General features: G+C 42.5%; 1 long non-coding RNA gene across 2 annotated transcripts in view; it reads left to right on the forward strand.

Annotated features, from left to right (window-relative positions):
• The first annotated feature begins 3906 nt into the window (after positions 1–3906).
• Positions 3907–19500, forward strand: part of LOC142765004 (uncharacterized) — a 48233-nt gene continuing 32639 nt past the window's right edge. The window contains exons 1-2 of one of the 2 annotated variants that reach the window (XR_012884008.1): positions 3907–3985; positions 17468–17572. This is a non-coding gene — a long non-coding RNA (uncharacterized LOC142765004). Of the gene's footprint in view, positions 3986–12000; positions 12086–17467; positions 17573–19500 lie in introns of those variants that run through there. The other variant, XR_012884007.1, reaches the window with a different exon arrangement.

The following is a 19500-nucleotide window of genomic DNA, read 5'->3' on the forward strand; positions in this document are numbered from 1 at the left end:
TCACCTTATCAAATATATAGGTAATAGTATCAAATTCTTGGCAGTGTAAGGAGAAACAAAATGTTTACTTTTTCTGCTGATTTTCACTTCTTTCGAGACACTCGGAGTCATTCCTGGCTCGTCGACATTGTCTCGCTTTTTTGTTCGCACAGTGTTTGGAATTTGGCCTTCCTCAACGGATATTTTTCATATCGTTTGGAGACACTATTATTGTTAGGCAGCTTCGTCACCATCATCATTACCATTAACTGGCTTAACAAGTTTTTCAGATTATTACATTGAGAGGAGCCACGATAAGAGCATCAATAACAATGCGCTCTTAATTGAAGTCAACTTTATGGTGCAAGAACGTTTAAAAAAGAGATATAACACAGGTTTTGACCCGCAGTGCGTCCTTATTTCAGTCTACTCATGGCGACTCCAATCTTGTATTTGCGGCACGGTGCAGAGAACTAAAATTGATACAACTCAGGACAGCCCAATATTTTGGTTATAAAGAGCACACATAACGGCCGCTGTTACCGCACCCACTGAAACGACCCCCAGCAACACGTGATGAGTATCCTAGCAATTGCTGAAGCAAATTATACAGTGGTTAGTGACACCACGGGCGAGCGCGGGCGCAAAGTATTATCGCTATGCACAGCGCTGTGGCTGCGTTGCATGAAATCACGCCAGCTGCACGTGGTTGCCGTGGTGACGTAGAGTGATCGCATCATTAGGCAATGAGAACTTCAAATTCGGCGCACACTCTACATCCGGCTTAGGCAGCTCCGATTTTAAATGACGCAGACAAAGAGAGAATATTTGGAAAAAAAGCCATTAAAAAGAGCGCAATAAAAAGAGATAATAAGCTACAGGACGGCAGAAGTTCACAGAAGGGGGAGACAGAAAAAGGAAAAAAATACCAGAAAGACAGAGAAAGAGGAATAAATAGACAAAGAAAAAGAATGGAACATAAATCGACATGAACAAAAAGGGGCAAACGGCAAACAGGTAGACAACTTAATAGAAAAAAAAATAGATGAAGAATGGAACGAAAAAACGCTTCGAACTTACCAAAACAGCAGTTGCACAAACTACCTAGTTTCCAATTAGCTTTTGCGACTCCTTAGCATTGCGCCATCAATACAGGCTCCAATTTCTGTTTCGTGTTGCTCACGTAATCTTGCGGTCTGAAATAACACAGCTGCCCCATGTCCTCGGTGCTCAGCGCACTCACTTTTGTTGTCGCATTAGTGGGGATCTAGTATTTTGAATAATAAGTGAAATAACGTTCGACTTCGCAAAAACGTTCGAGATTTTCGCAAAAAAGTTGGTGTGTCACAAATCATTATGTTCCATACCTTAATTACATAATTAAGGTATGGGACATAATAAATTATATCATAACAAGTGCTCGCTAGTTATTTATTAGAAGGCTAACAAATTATTCTAATGAAACATGTCATTGTAACTTCAGGCAGCACTATGTTTTTTCGACTTGGCTACAGCTCGAGTAAGAAAGCTACTGGAGCCTCACTGCTATTAAATATTTATAAAAAAAAGCACCCTGCATAACAGAAAGAGGAAAATATTTGGCATTAAGATTATGAAAGAATCTACTGACAATACACGACACGTTGTACGAAACGGAATAATTGAGAGTTAAAACGACAAAACGGATAACGACAGTGGTGAAGTCGCTGAACCCTTAATAATACCCCTGTCACACGTGGCAAATTAGGTGCACTTTAAGCGAGTGTACTTACGCTCACGAAGGGTCATTTTTGCGGTTCGCTGCTACACGAGAAAGCGAAGTGTACTTTGGAAATGATGACAGTGGCGATTGACGGATTTATAGCACAGCGTATATTTGTTATTTTTGCGCCTGTGTTTCATCATCGGACCACGTTCTCCTCGTGGAAGCAGCACCTGTGGCACATGTCATCTTAAATGACTAGAGAATAACTCACCTACACATGTTGAAGTGTACCTGGAAGTAAACAACGCGACAGACGCAGCCATTGCTGTGCTTGTGCTGCCACGTACCCTTAGCGGACGTGGCCGCAAACAGCCAGACGGTGAAAGTAGCGAGGTAATTGTTCTTTTTATGACTTGTTTTATACATAACAGTATCCATCATTGCATAAAAAATGGTTTCAATTTAGTATGAGCACGGCTTTAGGCAACAGCGTCTTTCTGTACAAGCCACTGGTACCGAGGCTACACACTTTATTGCAGTTGTCGCAGTGAAGCGAGGTTGGAATACGCACTTGCCGGCAAGTGTACTTTGCAGTGAGTGACACTAAACTTGCTCGTGTGACAGCGCGCAAATGACACTCGCGGCTAAGTGTACTCGCTCAAAGTGCACTTCAGTTGCCACGTGTGAAAGGAGTGTAATTCATGAAACTTCTGTTGCTTCAAAAAATTACATCCGAAGATATCTTTTTTACCTGTTACCCATGAGGTCATAGCAAATCCCTACTATCTAAAGCTTCTTAGAAAGAGGTCGAACATTCATTTCATGAGTACAAACAACAATCGTTTGCCCTCAGTGAGCGCATATCTCGAGCTCAAGTGGAAAAGCTGGGTGATGGTAGTGTTTCCAAGCTGCCAGACTACAGACGTGCTCTATAGAAAGCTAGTGCTTTCAATGGACCACCGAGATAGGTGGAGTCATCCGTGATGCATGCGCTTTTTGTAAATTGTAACCATAAGTTCAACAAAAAAACGAATTTTTGTGACATTCACCAACAGCAGAGTCTGATGATAGTGTGTCCTTGCTAGATAAGCCCACCGACATTTGAAATATATTTTGGAAGTTCTTCGTTACATCAATCTGTGTTATTTACAACTATACATCGCAGCTACGCTCACCACTGCTTTAAATTTACAAGTGCTTATTGTTTTGAAAACATGACTAATCAATCACAGTCAAAAGAAAAACAACCCATGAGCATGTCAAGAAACACAGAAACAAACATCGTATTGTTTTTCAACTATGCATTCAAAGGCATATGTCCACGTTAGGTTTTGATATATTCGCACCCAATAAAGAACTACGCATACACGCACCACATATGGGGCTATTTGAGCCCTCTCTACATGATACATAGTGGACGACTGTAGCGGACTTCTCTCACGGTAAGTTACGAATAGCTGTGTATATGTGTGACAACATTGGTTCGAGGAGTGTTTTCAAGTGATGATTAAGATGAAGACCTCTCTTTAGTTGGGTGAAATATCATTTTAGCTTTTGTTTTGGTTGCAATAAAGACTTTCGTCAAGCTATATTACGTGGTGTGTGTGTGTGTTGTGTGTGTGTGTGTGCGTGCGTGCGTGTGTGTGCGTGTGTGCGTGCGTGTGTGTGTGTGTGTGTGTGTGTGTGTGTGTGTGTGTGTGTGTTTGTGTGTGTGTGTGTGTCTATCGCAATTGCAAGCCCTGAACTGTGTATCGAAATCAAGCAATGTCTCGTGGAAAATTTTCTAGCGTATTGAGCGGTGATAGCTAGCTATGAAACTGCAGTGAAAGTCGGCTTGCAGTACGATACGGTGGCGTACTGATTAGGAGTGCGGCCCTGTTCGTATTAAGTAGGATGCTTCAGCTTCCATTACTGAAGAGATGAATATAGGACTGGCAACCAGTGGTAAATGCGACCAGTGTGAGGTTGGGGCGGAAACTGATATAAGCCTTTAAAACCAGAAGCCCCCCCACACGACTTCCAGCTTTCTATATTGGTAATATGGAAAGATTTGGGCACACCACGGGTTATGATGCCATTCGTCCCGGGAAAACATCTTCATGGACTCAGAGTAAGTCAAACTGTTGAACAAGCGGGGGAGGGGGATGTACAGTGCTCAACTCTCATGTCTATAACGACGAAGCGTCGTGAGGAGTGTCGTACAGAACAAACTTTTTTGTTTGTTGAAGGCTACCATGCGGCGATCCTGGCTAGTGCTTTATCTGCTGTTGCTCGCTGCACCTATTGTCCTGGCGAAGTCCAGTGAGTACAACATTATTTTGTGATAGATAATGGCGTAAAGCTTAGTTTAAATGACCAAATCTGAACAATATATTTGGAAGATGAAAAGTAACGACTACATATGTTAATGTTTTATTAAGCGTCTGAGGTTAACAGAGTATTTGTGTGCTTACCTACGAAGACTGAAAGTGCTGTCATAACCTTCACGTTTGCGTAAATGCAGATTTTCATGACAAAAATTAATGATTATTACCTAAAGCAACACAATTATTAAATGCATTCTTTGCGATTGTTTTGTTTGTAAAGGAACCGTTTCAGAAAATGTAACCGCTTCATACATGTCATGCTCATAGCTTTCGTGTGTTCTTCTATCCGTAATGAACTTTACTTACGGACACAAAAACTAACTCTATGGGCACCCAAACGCCGATAACACACAGCGAAGAGAAAAGATAACTTAGGCTAGCTGTTGCATATGATATAGACGATAGCAATGTACGACATAACACTAAATGTGCAAGAAGACCACGAGCATCTGCCGTATTGAAGCAACATCCTCCACCTGGCCCCCTACATCGCCTCCTGCACTCTTTAACGCCAGCTGATGCCGGGTTACACAATTTCTGCCTCATCTATATCCCAAATGAGGCCGACTCAATAATAATTTTATAAACTAGATGTCAAGTGAATCATGTTACCGCAATATTTACTGTTATGAGTGAAAGCGAGTCCAGGTGATGAACTTATTCGTGGCTCCTAGTAAGTGCGAATGCTGAGCACCAATTATATTGTTTGAGTGAATCCAAGGGAGGTTCACTTTTTATTGTAGACTTATGGTTTCATGTATTCATGCTCTGCAGTACTATCAGCCTATACTATCGTACTATCAGTATCAGGATAAGGCCTACGTTTGAACTCAAGCTAATTGGTATATAACTTCACATTAACGCACATGTGCAACGTCAATAATTATTTATCAAATGCGTGAGTTAGGGGAAGGGGTGTCTTGACTTTCCTGCGCAATTTCATTTGTTTGAAATTCTTGATAGAAATATCTCGTTCGAACTAAATATTTTATAAAAGTGTACTTTCTGCATTGAAACCAGCGATACATAGTATTTGGAGACACATGATGAAGGGACTACCATAGAGCATTGATTTTGAGATGTAATGTTGAACAAGGCTGACAACATTATCGAAAAAGCTAACTTTACCCCAGCGTACTCACGAGCCTTGTAATTCTGGCTCACTCAGGTGAGGCTACGAGTGGGAGTCTGAGTGTCAGCACAAGCTAGTGCATCCTGAGCATAGGCAGTGGAACAGTCGGCGTCAGAATGAAGCATAGTATAAATGGGTCACGGCGGGCGTTAGCGAATCAATAGATAAAATGGTGAAAAGCCAGTTGTGTCGTGGCACGAGAAGTTGCATGCAATTGCTAAAAAATATACGTTGATGCCACAATTTTGACGGTCCTTCGAGCCGTACATTGCAAGCATATCTGTCACGGTGTGGCTCAGTCACTCGGTGAGTCCATTCGTTTGTAGACTTGTGAGTGGTCGAGCTGGATCGCAGGAGGTCATCGGCTACTTTAGATAGAAAACAGCGAACACACTTTGTGATGAACTTTCCGGGACCACCTTGGCCCAGGATGATGTCATGAAGAATGAAATCGGTAACAGTTGTAGCGCAGCTGGTGGGAAGGGCTCATTGTGACGGCATACCATGTTGCGTAATCCTTAGCGACGCAATTGATTCATGATCAGTGACTGATTTGGAAAAAGAGCCGGGAAGGTTGAGGCCGACTCGGAAAAAAATAGTTATCTGATATTTCCAAGGGGTGAAGGCTACCAGCTGGCAATATCGTAGGTGTGTTTCGCCTCTGGCATGGGTCGCATGCTGCCAAGTACTGTCGCACAGAACAGTAGATGCTAGTCCAAAAGAATCATCAGCGAATGTGGTCCTAGGCTTGCGACAACCCTTGTTATCTCGTGCTGGGCGCACTATGAAGGTGGGCCAAAACATCTGAGTGTAGATGCAGAAGAAAAACGAGCGAAATCTCAGAAACATCAAGGCGGACATTCTATCGGTTCAAGATGTCGTTATGAAAGACGAAAGTTTCAGGGAATGGTCAGGGTGTGGAGATTGGAAATCATGCGTGATAGGCCAAAAAGGTGAGCCAAGGTATTTTTCAGCCGCTGTGTTGGAGAAATCTGCAAGTGAGAGAACCAGTGGTTGGTGTTCATTTTATGTCGTTTCAGGGAGATCAACAGGGTGCCGAGAAAACCAGTTCATACCCCTGTAAAGGTGGCCAGATTTGTTGATTCATTAGTTGATATATACGTGAGGTTTAACGGCCCGAAACCACCATTTGATCTTGAGGGACGCCGTAGTGGAGAGGTTCTGAAATTTCGAAGCACTGGGGCTCTTTAACGTGCACCCAAATTCGAGCATACGGGCCTACAACACTCTTGCATCTATCAAAAAGGCAGCAACCGCTGCCGAAATTCAATTCCGCGACCTGTGGGTCAGCAGCCGAGTACCTTAGTCACTATAGACCACCGTGGCGGGGCTGGCCAGATTTTTTAGATGAGGAAAATGTGTACTCTTGCAGGCGCAGCACCTAGAGACAAAGCATTCCGCGGGGTACTTCAGCGACAAGAGCCAGCAAAGCGCATGATGGTCTGTAATACCGGCGTCACAGGAGCACTTTTAATCACGATTAAGGCAGTCTGGGTTGGTCTTCTTGATCGCAATCAGCTCTATGATCGCTGCGACACGGCCCAAGCTAGTTAAGTTTGAGCTGGGGTCAGATAAAATGCACCAGGTGACGTTTGCGTTGATTGCGTGCCGTTAAACACGTCACTGACGAAACTGGCCGTACAATTTTTCTATAGAGCGCATTATCAGCATTTCTACTCGTGGGACAACCACTCGAACCACAAAAACTTTGCGTGACACTTCAAAAGTAATTTCATAGGTACATCATTGCATAGTTCTTCTTGCACTTACCTGTATTGGCGTGTGAGATTCTTAACCTGCGCTTCAATTTCTGATGGTCTTGCTCATAGCCGTCCAGTCGCAGCAAAGCGTCAATCTCGTTTTACACACTAGAGTTTTACTTCTCGTGCCTCATGTCTTTCAGTCACTCTACCCGCGGTCAATTACTGTAAATATAGGTCTCTTGAACCAACCACGAGGTGCACGCTCGTTGCGACGTAGTCTAAAAGTGCTCCGACAGCTCCGAGAGAGTGAGAGTTAAACTGAGGGCGGAAAGCAGCGGTCGTCAGCTTGTCGTGTGCTTCTCCCATAACCACATGCGGTAGATACAAAACCTAAAATCTATCTTACTGACACTGTTACAAATTTAACAGTTCAAAATGCGTTTTTACAAACACCTAGTTGTTCTAATTTTTTTATTGTATATGCTCATTTTTTTGTTTATTGAGCTTTCAACTAGTTCAACCAGGGAAGGGGGGGGGGGCAGACGACAGCAACATCTTGATCTCTCTGGCAGTTCGTGATGCGCAGATCGCGATAGTCTTGATCTCTATCACGCCTGATCGTGATTTAAAGTAACCGTGCAGCAGCACCTAATCCGGATCATGGTTAATCCGGATCGATACTCTCAATTACCAGACACCAATATATTTTTTGCTGGTTATTCAATTCCTGAACTTCAAAGTAATGTGAACACATACTTAAATAGGTTGTTTTGCTGGCTGAAGCTAAACAAGCAGCGGCTAAATGCAAGTAAAACTTCATTTGTGTTGTTTTTGAGGGCCAGTTTTTAGAAGAATTAAGGGTACAAAAATTCTTAGGCGTGTGGTTGCAGGAAGACCTTTCTTGAAATGATACCTAAATAAACTAATAGCAGACCTAAGAAGAAGAGTTGGATGTATGTGCAGACTGTTTTTATTATTACCCGTTTGGCTAAAGAAAGCGTTATATCATACACCCTTCTACTCCGGGCTACGTTTTTGTGTCTTGTGTTGAGGAACAACGACAGCACAGAACTCTAAGACGTTACTCACGTTACAGAAAAAAGTACTGCGACTAATCAAAGAATACTACGGTCACCCACAAAATTTTAGCACCCGTCCGTTATTTTCCAAAGATTTCCTATTACAAGCAAACCAAATATATTACTACAAGTTACTTTTCTACATAAAATATAACAAACTATACTCCATGTTTGATTCTTCTCGGTGTGGTGAGTACTGTCTTCGCACACCTGGTATAAGAACACCGAGGACTAGGACCACCTATGGCCACCAATGAACTATCAAATACCCAGTCTCTTCAACAAACTTGAAAATGTTGTTGGCCTAAATAAAAATCTCCGAAAATACATTCAAGGAAATTGTCCTTCATATTTGCATTGAATATGTTTAATATAATATTTCGATTAGTTAATAATTTATCTGTACTAATTGTTAACTATAGAGTATCAATGCTTCTGTTTGATTTTGAAATGTATATGTCTGCAAATGTGTTTTTAATCTCACCTGTTTTACATATTGCGATAAGTATGTTTTTATTTATTGGTATTTTGTCTTTTTTTGTATACTGTTCGGTTCTTTTCCCATTGTAGCATTTATTTGTCTGATTATAATTTGCTGATTGTTTGTCTTTGTGTAAACGTTTGTTTTTCTCTGCGACTAAATTGTATACAAGACTGTATTTCAGAGCAAAAGGCTCCGGGAGACTTTTGAGATTTTTTGCATTTGCTTTGTTTTTATGTACAGGAAAATAAATAAATAAACCGGAAAAAAACCTCACAAGCACCTGTGCGACACAGGTATAATAAGCTAGAAATATCTGCCGTACAAGAACGGTCTGAATTTCGCAAAGGCCTAGACGAGACCTTCGCACTCGCGTTATGTGATAAAGTGATTTTGCATCGAAGGCGACAAAAGGCGGCTTGCGTATGCAATTGCCCGATCTAAACTCTTTTGTTGCTGTGAAAGCACGGCGCCTATGCCATGGTCACTGGCATCACTACGAACCTCCAATTTAGCAGAAGAGTCGAAATGTGGCGGGGCCATTGGTTAGGATGTCAACGAGCGATGAGATGGCTTTTGGTTGCTGTCGGCTCCAGCTAAATGCGACGTCCGTTTTGAGGCGCGAGGTCAGAAGGCAGGCTATTTCGGTGAAGTTTGTGACAAAATTAAGGAAGTAGGAAGACATTCTAAGGAAACTGCAGACGTCCTTGACCGAGAGCCGGGTGGGGGGGGGGAGCCGCGAACTGCATGAACTTTTCCAGTGTCTGGTTGTATGCCAGCAGCGTTTACACCCAAGCAACCAGCATCTCCACCAAAGATGTTACAAGGAAGAAACTATGCACACAACAAATCTTTAACAAGAAGACGTACAAGGCTGCCACATTGCAAGCGCGCTCCACCACAGCACTTCGTCGTCGTCTCCATCTGCCATTTTCGCCCATGAATATATCGTAATAGTAACATAATAATACTGGTCATAGTAATATCAATATATGAATTTTAGTATTATTAATATAAATAATATTATGTTAGGTTTCCTGTTCCAAAACCACGATATGATTATGAGACAATTAGCTGAGGACTCCGGAAATTTCGACCATCTGGTGGTTTTGAACGCTCACTGACATAGACAATGCAGAGGCTTATACTGTTTCGCCTTCATCGAAATGAAATCACCGCGGCACGGGAACTTCGGGTCAGCATCCGAGCACCTCACCTACTATTCCACGTTCAATCATTTGGATGACTAAGCGAAGAGGAGGCTTGGAGGCTTGAAAGAAAGCAGTTCTTTCTGACTCTATGATGACGTCCTCTTAACCTAAATGATTTCTGTATTGGCCATTCACAACCTGCAGAGCTTTGATAAATTGTAGCTTAACATCGTCGTTTGAAAAAGAGCATGGTACTCTCACAACTGCTACTATAAAACGTCTCTACCAATTTGGCTTGCTGCATTCTCTGGACGAAATTATTGAGGTACAGGAATCAGCCCAGCTGAGCCGACTGTACTGCGCTTTGGCAGGTATAGACCAATTTTAGCAACCTTGGGTATGAAGGAAGTACTGGCAGAGCAAAGAAGGCATAAAACCACCTTGGAGCAGAGTAAAAATAATCATGCGGTGTCAATTTTTCGCAGTATGAGGGCAGAAAAATGATGGAAGGTGTACAGTCAAGTTGTGCGGCCCAATGTTGGTGTTTATCCAACTTTGCCCTGGTGGAAATTGATAACACAGGACACATCAACTCGCTAGCCTCTGTGGATTCCCGGGACCACCGATTCTGAAGCGAGGTAGCTTGCTTTAGTTTCAGCACTGTTGGATGACAGTAAAACGCCGATCTACCAGGATTGTTGAACAGTGGTATGAGATTTTGCCTCAGCCTCCATAGAGATATAAGTGCATCACGTCCTTGAGTACAGGTAAAAAACTATTCCTACTGCTTATGGTCCTGGGCACTCTTGTGCGACAATTTGGGTGGACCATCCAACATCAACAACATCGCCTACTTTGAGCCGCTCTTACTTACTTATGGGGCGGCAGGAGAAGACTTGTCAGAATACGAGGTGTAGAAGTCCCGAGTTACTTTAATTAATATGAGACAAACGTACATAAGTAAAGGAAAGTATCCTCCTCGCCCTTCTTCCCGCACAAAAGGTTCACGAGGGCACCGGTTGAGACCCTAAGAACGCTGCAGACAAATTCCTATCCCAATTTCACTTTCAACCGATGCCATCACTATGTGACTTTAACTCGTAGTGACCTCGCTACGAGGGATATTACATTATATATCAAGTCATCACAATTACAATCAGGACATCAGAATTAAAAGTAAAGCTTAGCCTACGAGAATTTGCACTATCAGCATAAACTTGCGGCCGTGAGCTCAGCCTGCTATATGGCGGGTATGCTATTTCTAAGTGTCCCTATGTGACCGTGCGCCGCTGTGTCAGTCAGTCAGTCAGTCAGTCAGTCAGTCAGTCAGTCAGTCAGTCAGTCAGTCAGTCAGTCAGTCAGTCAGTCAGTCAGTCAGTCAGTCAGTCAGTCAGTCAGTCAGTCAGTCAGTCAGTCAGTCAGTCAGTCAGTCAGTCAGTCAGTCAGTCAGTCAGTCAGTCAGTCAGTCAGTCAGTCAGTGAGTCAGTCAGTCAGTCAGTGAGTCAGTCAGGCAGTCAGTCAGTCAGTGAGTGAGTCAGTCAGTCAGTCAGTCAGTCAGTCAGCCAGTCAGTCAGTCAGTCAGTCAGTCAGTCAGTCAGTCAGTCAGTCAGTCAGTCAGTCAGTCAGTCAGTCAGTCAGTCAGTTAGTCAGTCAGTCAGTCAGTCAGTCAGTCAAAGAACTTTATTTGGTCCTGAGAAGACGAGAATGCCCCCGTCAGGGTGGAACTTCTCAGTATTCTTTAAATAGGCGTATTCGAATTGTAGAGCCCCCACATGGACACTTTCGACAGGTTGTCGCTGTCACCGTGATGTTTCGTATAAAGATTACATCATTTACATGACCCGCGCATCATACGCTGTGCACTCGAGTAAACCAAGGGAGCTGGGGTGAGGAGTGGCGCTGAAGCTGAAATGAAACTAGCCGGCTGATCTACATCACTCGGAATGCTCATGTAATTATAACAACCAGCTATTGCATCCTGCCTTAGAATGCTGCTCAAAGAAAGAAGAAAGGCCTGGCTCCCGTGTAAGGTCACAAAACCATAGATAATAGGAGAGGGGGGGGGTTACTTGAGCAGCAATTGGGAACAATGAGTATAAGGGCGTGAGCTCGATCACTGGTTAGCGCGTCTACTGGGAAGACATCAGCGGACGGTTCAGATGCCCTTCTTTTTAGTTGCACTCTGCACAGAGAAGACTGTGAATTTCGCTTTTCTCTCTGGATTAGCATATTCTCTTTCAACGGCGTTCTTTTATTCTTGTGGAACGCTAGACTTCATCTAAGTAAGCTTTGAGCCTTGCTTTCTAAATATTACAATTTGTTGCTACCATGTTCGTTGGTTTCTCCTTCGGGTAAAACTTCTTTTTCACTTGCACAATTCTTAGATGACCCTTCGTGCACAACACGCTGTTCCAAAGGCAGACCGTCATGCCTACATTTATCCAGAGGAGGGTGCAAGTGCGATTGTGGTAAGAAGGGGTAAATGTAGTGGGCTTTGCGCTTGCACCATGTGCCAATCATTTTCGCTGTGCTTACAGTGGTATTGCGCATGTGTCCTATATGGCATTTATTCAAAAATTATTACAAATTTTTCTAATATTGCTTACCTAGGTCGAAGCCTGCAAGTCAGCACAACAGTTCATGTGGGCAACAATATTTGTTTAGGGTATGTTCTATGACGGGTAATAGCATAGCGTTTTCTAATACAATGATCAGAATTTTACAGGTATATGTGAATCCGGGTAGCAATAGTGTGACGCGACGTTTTCCTGCATACAGCCTATTTGAGGACCCAGCTATCTTATTATTGTAACAGTGGTAGAGAGCTCATGTCGCAGAAACCCCGCTATCGGCGTTGGCTCCGTTGGTTGAGAGCGAAAAATCGTCTGTGCGTCTGCGAGCGAAAAAGCAAGTTACGGAGATCGCCGCAAGAGGCCGCTACTTGGCGACACGTGCGCACGCGATCACACTGCGAAAGCTACGTATTAGAAGAAAAAAAGTGCTCAAGGTCACGAGGCACGATAGTTTTTTTTTTGCCCCTGCCACTCCTCCCTATTATAGTTTTTTGCCCCTGCCACTCCTCCCACTCCTCCCTAGAAGAAGTCAGAAAAGCTTTGGAGAGCATGCAAAGAGGCAAAACTGCTGGTGAGGATTAGGTAACATCAGATCTGCTAAAAGATGGAGGACAGCTTGTGTTAGAAAAACTAGCCACCCTGTTTACGAGGTGTCTCCTGACGGGAAGAGTATCAGAGTCTTGGAAGAACGCTAGCATCATCCTTCCACATAAGAAAGGAGCTAACAAGGACTTGCAGAAATACAGGCTGATCAGCTTTCTCTCTGTAGTATGCAAGCTTTTTACAAAGGTAATTGCTAACAGAGTAAAGAAAACATCAGAATTCAATCAAGCAAACGAACAAGCAGAACTTCGAACAGGCTACTCAACAATTGACCACATTCATACTATCCATCAGGTGATACAGAAATGCTCAGAATATAACCAACCACAATACATAGCTTTCATAGATTACGAGAAGGCGTTTTATTCAGTAGAAATATCAGCCGTCATGCAGACACTGCGGAATCAGGGCGTAGATGAAGTGTATATAAACATTCTGGAAGAAATCTACAGGGGTTCAACTGCTACCATAGTGCTTCAGAAAGGAAGCAACAGAATACCAATCAAGAAGGGTGTAAGGCAGGGGGACACAATCTCTCCAATGCTATTTACCGCGTGCATACAGGTTTTCAGAAGCCTAGAATGGGAACAGTTAGGGATAAGAGTTAATGGAGAGTACCTTAGTAACCGGCACTTCGCCGATGACATTGCCTTGCTGAGTGACTCGGGGGACGAATTGCAACTCATGATTACGGAGTTAAACAAGGAGAGCAGAAAAGTGGGTCTTAAAATTAATCTGCAGAAAACGAAAGTAATGTACAACAACCTCGGAAAAGAGCAGTGCTTCGAGATAGGTAATAGTGCACTTCAAGTAGTAAAAGACTATGTCTACTTAGAGCCGGTAATATTCGCAGAGTCAAAGCACGAGATTGAAGTAACTAGAAGAATAAAAATGGGGTGGAGCACTTTCGGCAAGGACTCTCAAATTATGACAGGGAGATTGCCACTATCCCTCAAAAGGAAGGTATATAACAGCTGTATCTTGCCGGTACTTAGCTACGGAGCAAAAACCTGGAGACTTACAAAGAGGGTTCAGCTTAAATTGAGGGCGACGCAGCGAGTAATGGAAAGAAAAATGGTAGCTGTAACCTTAAGAGACAAGAAGAGAGCAGAGTGGATTAGGGGACAAACGGGAGCTAAAGACATCATAGTTGAAATAAAGAAGCGGAAATGAACATGGGCTGGGCATATAGCGCGTAGACAGGATAACCGCTGGTCATTAAGGGCAACTAACTGGATTCCCAGAGAAGGGAAGCGGGTTAGGGGGAGACAGAAGGTTAGGTGGGCAGATGAGATTAAGAAGTTTGCGGGTATAAATTGGCAGCAGCAAGCACAGGACCAGGTTAACTGGCGCAACATGGGAGAGGCCTTTGTCCTCCAGTGGACGTAGTCAGGCTGATAATGATGATGATGATGATGACTCCCTGCTTAGCTTTCAGCTCTTTCGGCGGGACGAGAGATCGTGCAATCGCAACATGCGACAAACCTTTGTAACTACACTTGCACTGAATGGATTCTTAAAATTTTTCGGCATTGAGTTTGTGAGACAATAAGCTCGTCTAGTGAAGTCATTCCATGGCTACTTGAAAAAGTGTTTCAGGGCCCCTTTAATGCGTTTTGTCTGACTGGTGTCACGACGAGAACGAGCCCTTTTGGCGATTTGTGGGCGCATTTGGGACGCCTTAAACTACATCCAAAAAGGCAGGGATAGTGCAACCAGCCCCGCTAAAAAAACAGAGAAATTTTAAAACAGCTAAAAAAACGGACAACTATGTCCATCTAGCAGAAAACATATCATGAATTCCAGGGGCGTTGATCGAACAAACAGCAAACGCTAGATAATGTGCTGCTATTCGTGAGGCATTGTGAGACTCTTCATGGTCTCCGAGATGGCGATCGCGTGGCGTGTATCTTGGAGGCCTTGAGACTCTTGTTTTAGATCAAAAACCTGTATGTACCATTCACGTGCGCGTGCTGGTATGGTCTACTGTGTGCGTGTGTGTGCGTGCGTGCGTGTGTGTATGTAAAAAACACATTATTAGGTATGCACTTAGCGGTTAAAGGGTGCACTAGCGGCCGCATTTCGCTTTCGCGTTAAACTCTTAAAGGCAAAGCTTAACGGTCCGCCAATTTTCGTAACTTGCACACAGCCTTTCAATCGATAATGTGTGCGGCATGCCAGACGATCAGTGAGCACCTTGTTTCTCTTTGAGTTATCTTCAGTTGACTCCTTGCTTCCAACATTCCGAGTAATAAAGAAAGCACTAATAAAAGTACCTAATATCTAAGAAACGATTAATGACTACAGAAAAATCGAGCACATGTATTATCAGACCATACCTTTATCTAGGAAAACACTTCATTGCCTTTAAAAAATAAAAAAAATACTTTCAATGAGTTCAGTGAACTACGAGTTCGTTCCCTTGGTAGCAAATGGGATTGCTGAGATCAGATTTCAACCTCACGTTTTCTTCTATGCAGCCTGTCATATCCCCATGGGCCATGCGCGAAACATAAATTTAACCCATTGAATTCACGAAGGCACATGCACCCCCTGGAGTATTTTTACAAAGCTTTAATCAAGAAACACTGTTGCCGCAGAATACTTTTCCTGTGCATAACCCCCTAAAATGGCTAAATAAGACAGAGCAGGAAAGAACCCTTGAGTCAATTTTCGGGTGAGAGGAGCTGTCTCCGGCAGGAGGGAATCGTTTAGCTTTTTCTACGCCGCTAGTAAAGTGCATGACTATCTTAATGCCAAAACGTTGGCCCCAGCGAAATTCCTCTTTCAGCAACTTCTCCGGAAACATACGATGTTTTGACGCTTCCAGCAGTAGTTATTGAAAATTATAAAAAAATAAGCGGCTTGCCTTTGACCACGCCAAGCTGCGGCACAGAAGAGGTGGTCGACTCTCAGCTCATCCTGGTTTGAGAAAGCACACGTGCACTCACATTGTGAAGCAAGCAGCCTTCACATTGTCACATTGTAATATGGAAGCTTTTCTTTTTGTCTTTCATAGTTTCTCTTTCTTTCTCCGATCCATACTCTTTCTCTGCTGATGTATGATGTTTTTTTTTGCTTTTTCATTATCTTTGCCGATTTCTCACGTGTTCCCACTTTCGTCCTCTTTTATATCTCTATGTATCATCTCTCTTATTTCTGTAATAATTATCGCTTCCTTCGTCTCTTTTTTATTTTTCTTGCTCGCTTCTTCATTCAAATAACCACATACTACGCCTGGTGGAGCCATTATACCGACATGACTACCCATATTTCTTCAAGATAATAAATGCTTTGCCGAACACCTCCTTTATAGGCTTTTCAAACCTGAGGAGTCATCGCACACTTCTGTAGATTCTAGAGTACGACTCCTCATTTCAAAGAACATTTATCTTGTTCAAAGCAGTCAGAAGTCAGAAGGACACTGCTTTATTGACTGCTTTCTACAGATATCTAATAATGCGAGGAAACCCCCTTTTCGATGCTAGAATTGCTTCTTATGAAGACCACCTTACTCGTCCTTCAGAAATTTTTTATATGGGCACAACTATGAAACTGTCCATACGCAGTGTTGCGTCTTTCAATGCTTTTGAATACTAGAAACTGTATTATTCTATACAATGCTGACAATAATAAAAGTGTGATAGAGGATCATGCTAAAAAACCTCTTTCAAATTTTTCTATCTGTTTTTGGTCCGTTTTTTATAAAATTTAAGTCCTTTTCATCATTTTGAGGAAATATTCCGCATGAGATTTGAATACAAGTATATGTAAATATAGAAAAAACCCAGTGATTGTTGTTTACGTTACAAGAGTTGAGATAATCATACCACGTTACGCGGAAACTATCAAAAGGGTATATGTACATGCAGCAGTGAGTCTCAGCATGTGTTGTAAATCAAACAAACGATGTAGGTCGTCAATGTTAGGGCTTCATAAATGGAAATAGTAACGCACTTGATGGCCACTCGTTTCTGATTTCGAATATAATTGTAACCCTAATTTATTGTGGCCTCTTCTAGCATGAAATCACTTCTTGAATAATGAATAGATTTTTCACTTTTTCAAAATAATGATATTCAATTTGAGCTCGTTGTATTTCAATAGACCTAACTTCGCTCTTCATTAGAATAATCATTGATTGATTGATATGTGGGGTTTAACGTCCCAAAACCACCATTTGATTATGAGAGACGCAGAATAATCATATATATGGCTATCATATATATATGGCTATATATAATGTTTTTTTATATTAGTTGCCACATAACATACAGACGCAGATGCTTAAGAGCATTTCTAAGACAATTTAATTTTGGAACTATTTCGATGAATGATGAGAGCATAGAGATAAGCTGTGGGTCCAGACGTTAGCACATTGTAGTAGGCATTACGTATGTATTAACGTGAATGTTAGACATGAAAAAGCTGTTCCGCATGAACATAGGTGTTTAAAAAGCTATTGCCACTCTGACAGACAGCAAACAGATAGTTCTTTTTGGTAGAAATTATTTGATGTCGGGATTATTTCAAAGTATTTACCAATATATACAATGTTGGAAATTTCTCGTGGTGACTTATAGAGTACGTCAACAGGTTCTGATATTAGTGACGAAATCAGTTGAAAAAAGCGATTTTGATGATCTGTCTGAAGTACTATCCAATATTTTGCAGCTGATACGAACAGCCCATGTAATCCATGGAAACTTACAAGATGCCGGTTTGGTGGTCCGTATCCCAAATGCTACCCTACTAGCAAAGATTGCCATTGCTACTGTTGTGAGTCCTTTGCTATGTCTTGGGAAAGGAAGGAAATCTTGACACAGCCACGTCGAGGATTAAAAAATTGCAGATCCCACGTAGAGTGCGAATCGATCTTATGCGAAGCACGAATGAGGAAGGTTGATATGGCACTTTAAAATCAGCACAACGTTACAAGGCGAACGTAAATTATGTCATACATGACTTCTATGTGATGATTATCATGTTAGGACGTGTCATTTACTCTCGTCGTCTGTTCACGTCCCATGATACTAAATTTGGTATATTGAAGTGAGTGAAACGGCTGCGAGTGCAGCATGAGTGTGATATGTAGTCATGTTTTACTGGAAACGAGCATCATGATAATCATGTTTCGACGTCTGATTTACGTTCGTCGTCTATCACGTCGCGTGATTATATGTGCTAGCGAAACGGCTGCGAGCGCGCAATGAGCGTAGCATGTAGTCATGTCTCACCTCACACGCATGTCATAATTATGTTGTTTGGACGTGTAATTAACCTGCGTAGTTTAATCACGTCACGTAATCTGAAATTTGGTATATGTGGAGCTAGCGAAACGATTCCGAGCGCTCTAAAAGTGTAGCATCAAGTCATTTTTTACACGACACGCATATCATGATTATCATGTTCGGACATGTCATTTACCTTTGCCATTCATTCACGTCACGTAATACTAAATTTGATAAGTGTGAAGATAGCAAGACGACCGTGAAATATACCGTAAGCGTAGCATGTAGTCATGCTTTACATGACACGTATGTCATATTGATCATGTTTGCACGTGTCATTTACCTTCATCGTCCGTTCGCATCACGAAATGCCAAACTTGGTATATGTGAAGCTAGTGAAATGGCCGTGACTGCATCAGGAGCGTGGCATGTAGTCATCTTTTTACATGACGTGCATATAGTGACTACGGTACTCGGCTACTGACCTGCAGGTCACGAAATCGAATTCCGGTGGTGGCGGCTGCATTTTCGATGGAAGCTGTAATGCTGTAAGCCTGTGTGCTCAAATGTGTGTGCACGTTAAAGATCACCAGGTGGTCGACATTTCCCGAGCCCTCCACTACGGTGTCTATCATAATCATATGGTGGTTTCGTGTCGTAAAACATTACATACCACTTACATGACACGCATATCATAATTATTATGTTTGCACCAGTCGTATACATTCGTAATTTAGTGACATCACGATATAAAATTTGGTATATGCGAAGCTATTGAAACGACCGAAAGCGCACCATGAGCAAGGCTTGTAGTCATTACTTACATCCATGAATGTCACGATTTCCACGTTAGGGTCTGTCACGCATGTTCGCCATGCAGTCATGTCATACCATACGAGCTTTGCATTACGTCATGTGAACGAAACCACCGCAAGAGCGGCAACTTGATGAAGTGTGAATCATGATATCCATGACATACATGTCGTTATTTTGATGTTATAACTTGCCACTTATGCTCGCCATACACTCATGTTCGCACCAATTTTCGCATCGATACCATTAACTAAACAGTCAGGAGAGTTAAAAGACCTAGGTGGCTAGATAGTACGAACATTGTTCTATATGAAAAGAACTTATTCAACAAGTACACAGTGGAAGGGAGCTTAAGTGTTCTGCCTGTTCATTCGTTGCTACAACACTGCTACGCCAGTACTCGAAACTGCATCGAAAAAAGAAAGCTAACCCTTGTACAGTGGTCACACAAAACGAGGTCTCGCGGAGGCCTGCATGACATGTTAGGTCTTGTAGTAAGTGTGTAGTAGCGCACGAGGCTGCACTAACGTAAATGCGCAATAAATGGGTGGTGTGAACGTTCAACCGTTATGAGGCGCTCGGGCATAATTCAAGATCATTGTGAGACATAGCGACAACAATGTATGCAGCTTCCTGGTTTTGGGTAAGTGCTTACAACCGTTG

The sequence above is a fragment of the Rhipicephalus microplus genome, chromosome 6 (assembly GCF_043290135.1).
Source record: "Rhipicephalus microplus isolate Deutch F79 chromosome 6, USDA_Rmic, whole genome shotgun sequence".
Taxonomy (NCBI): domain Eukaryota; kingdom Metazoa; phylum Arthropoda; class Arachnida; order Ixodida; family Ixodidae; genus Rhipicephalus; species Rhipicephalus microplus.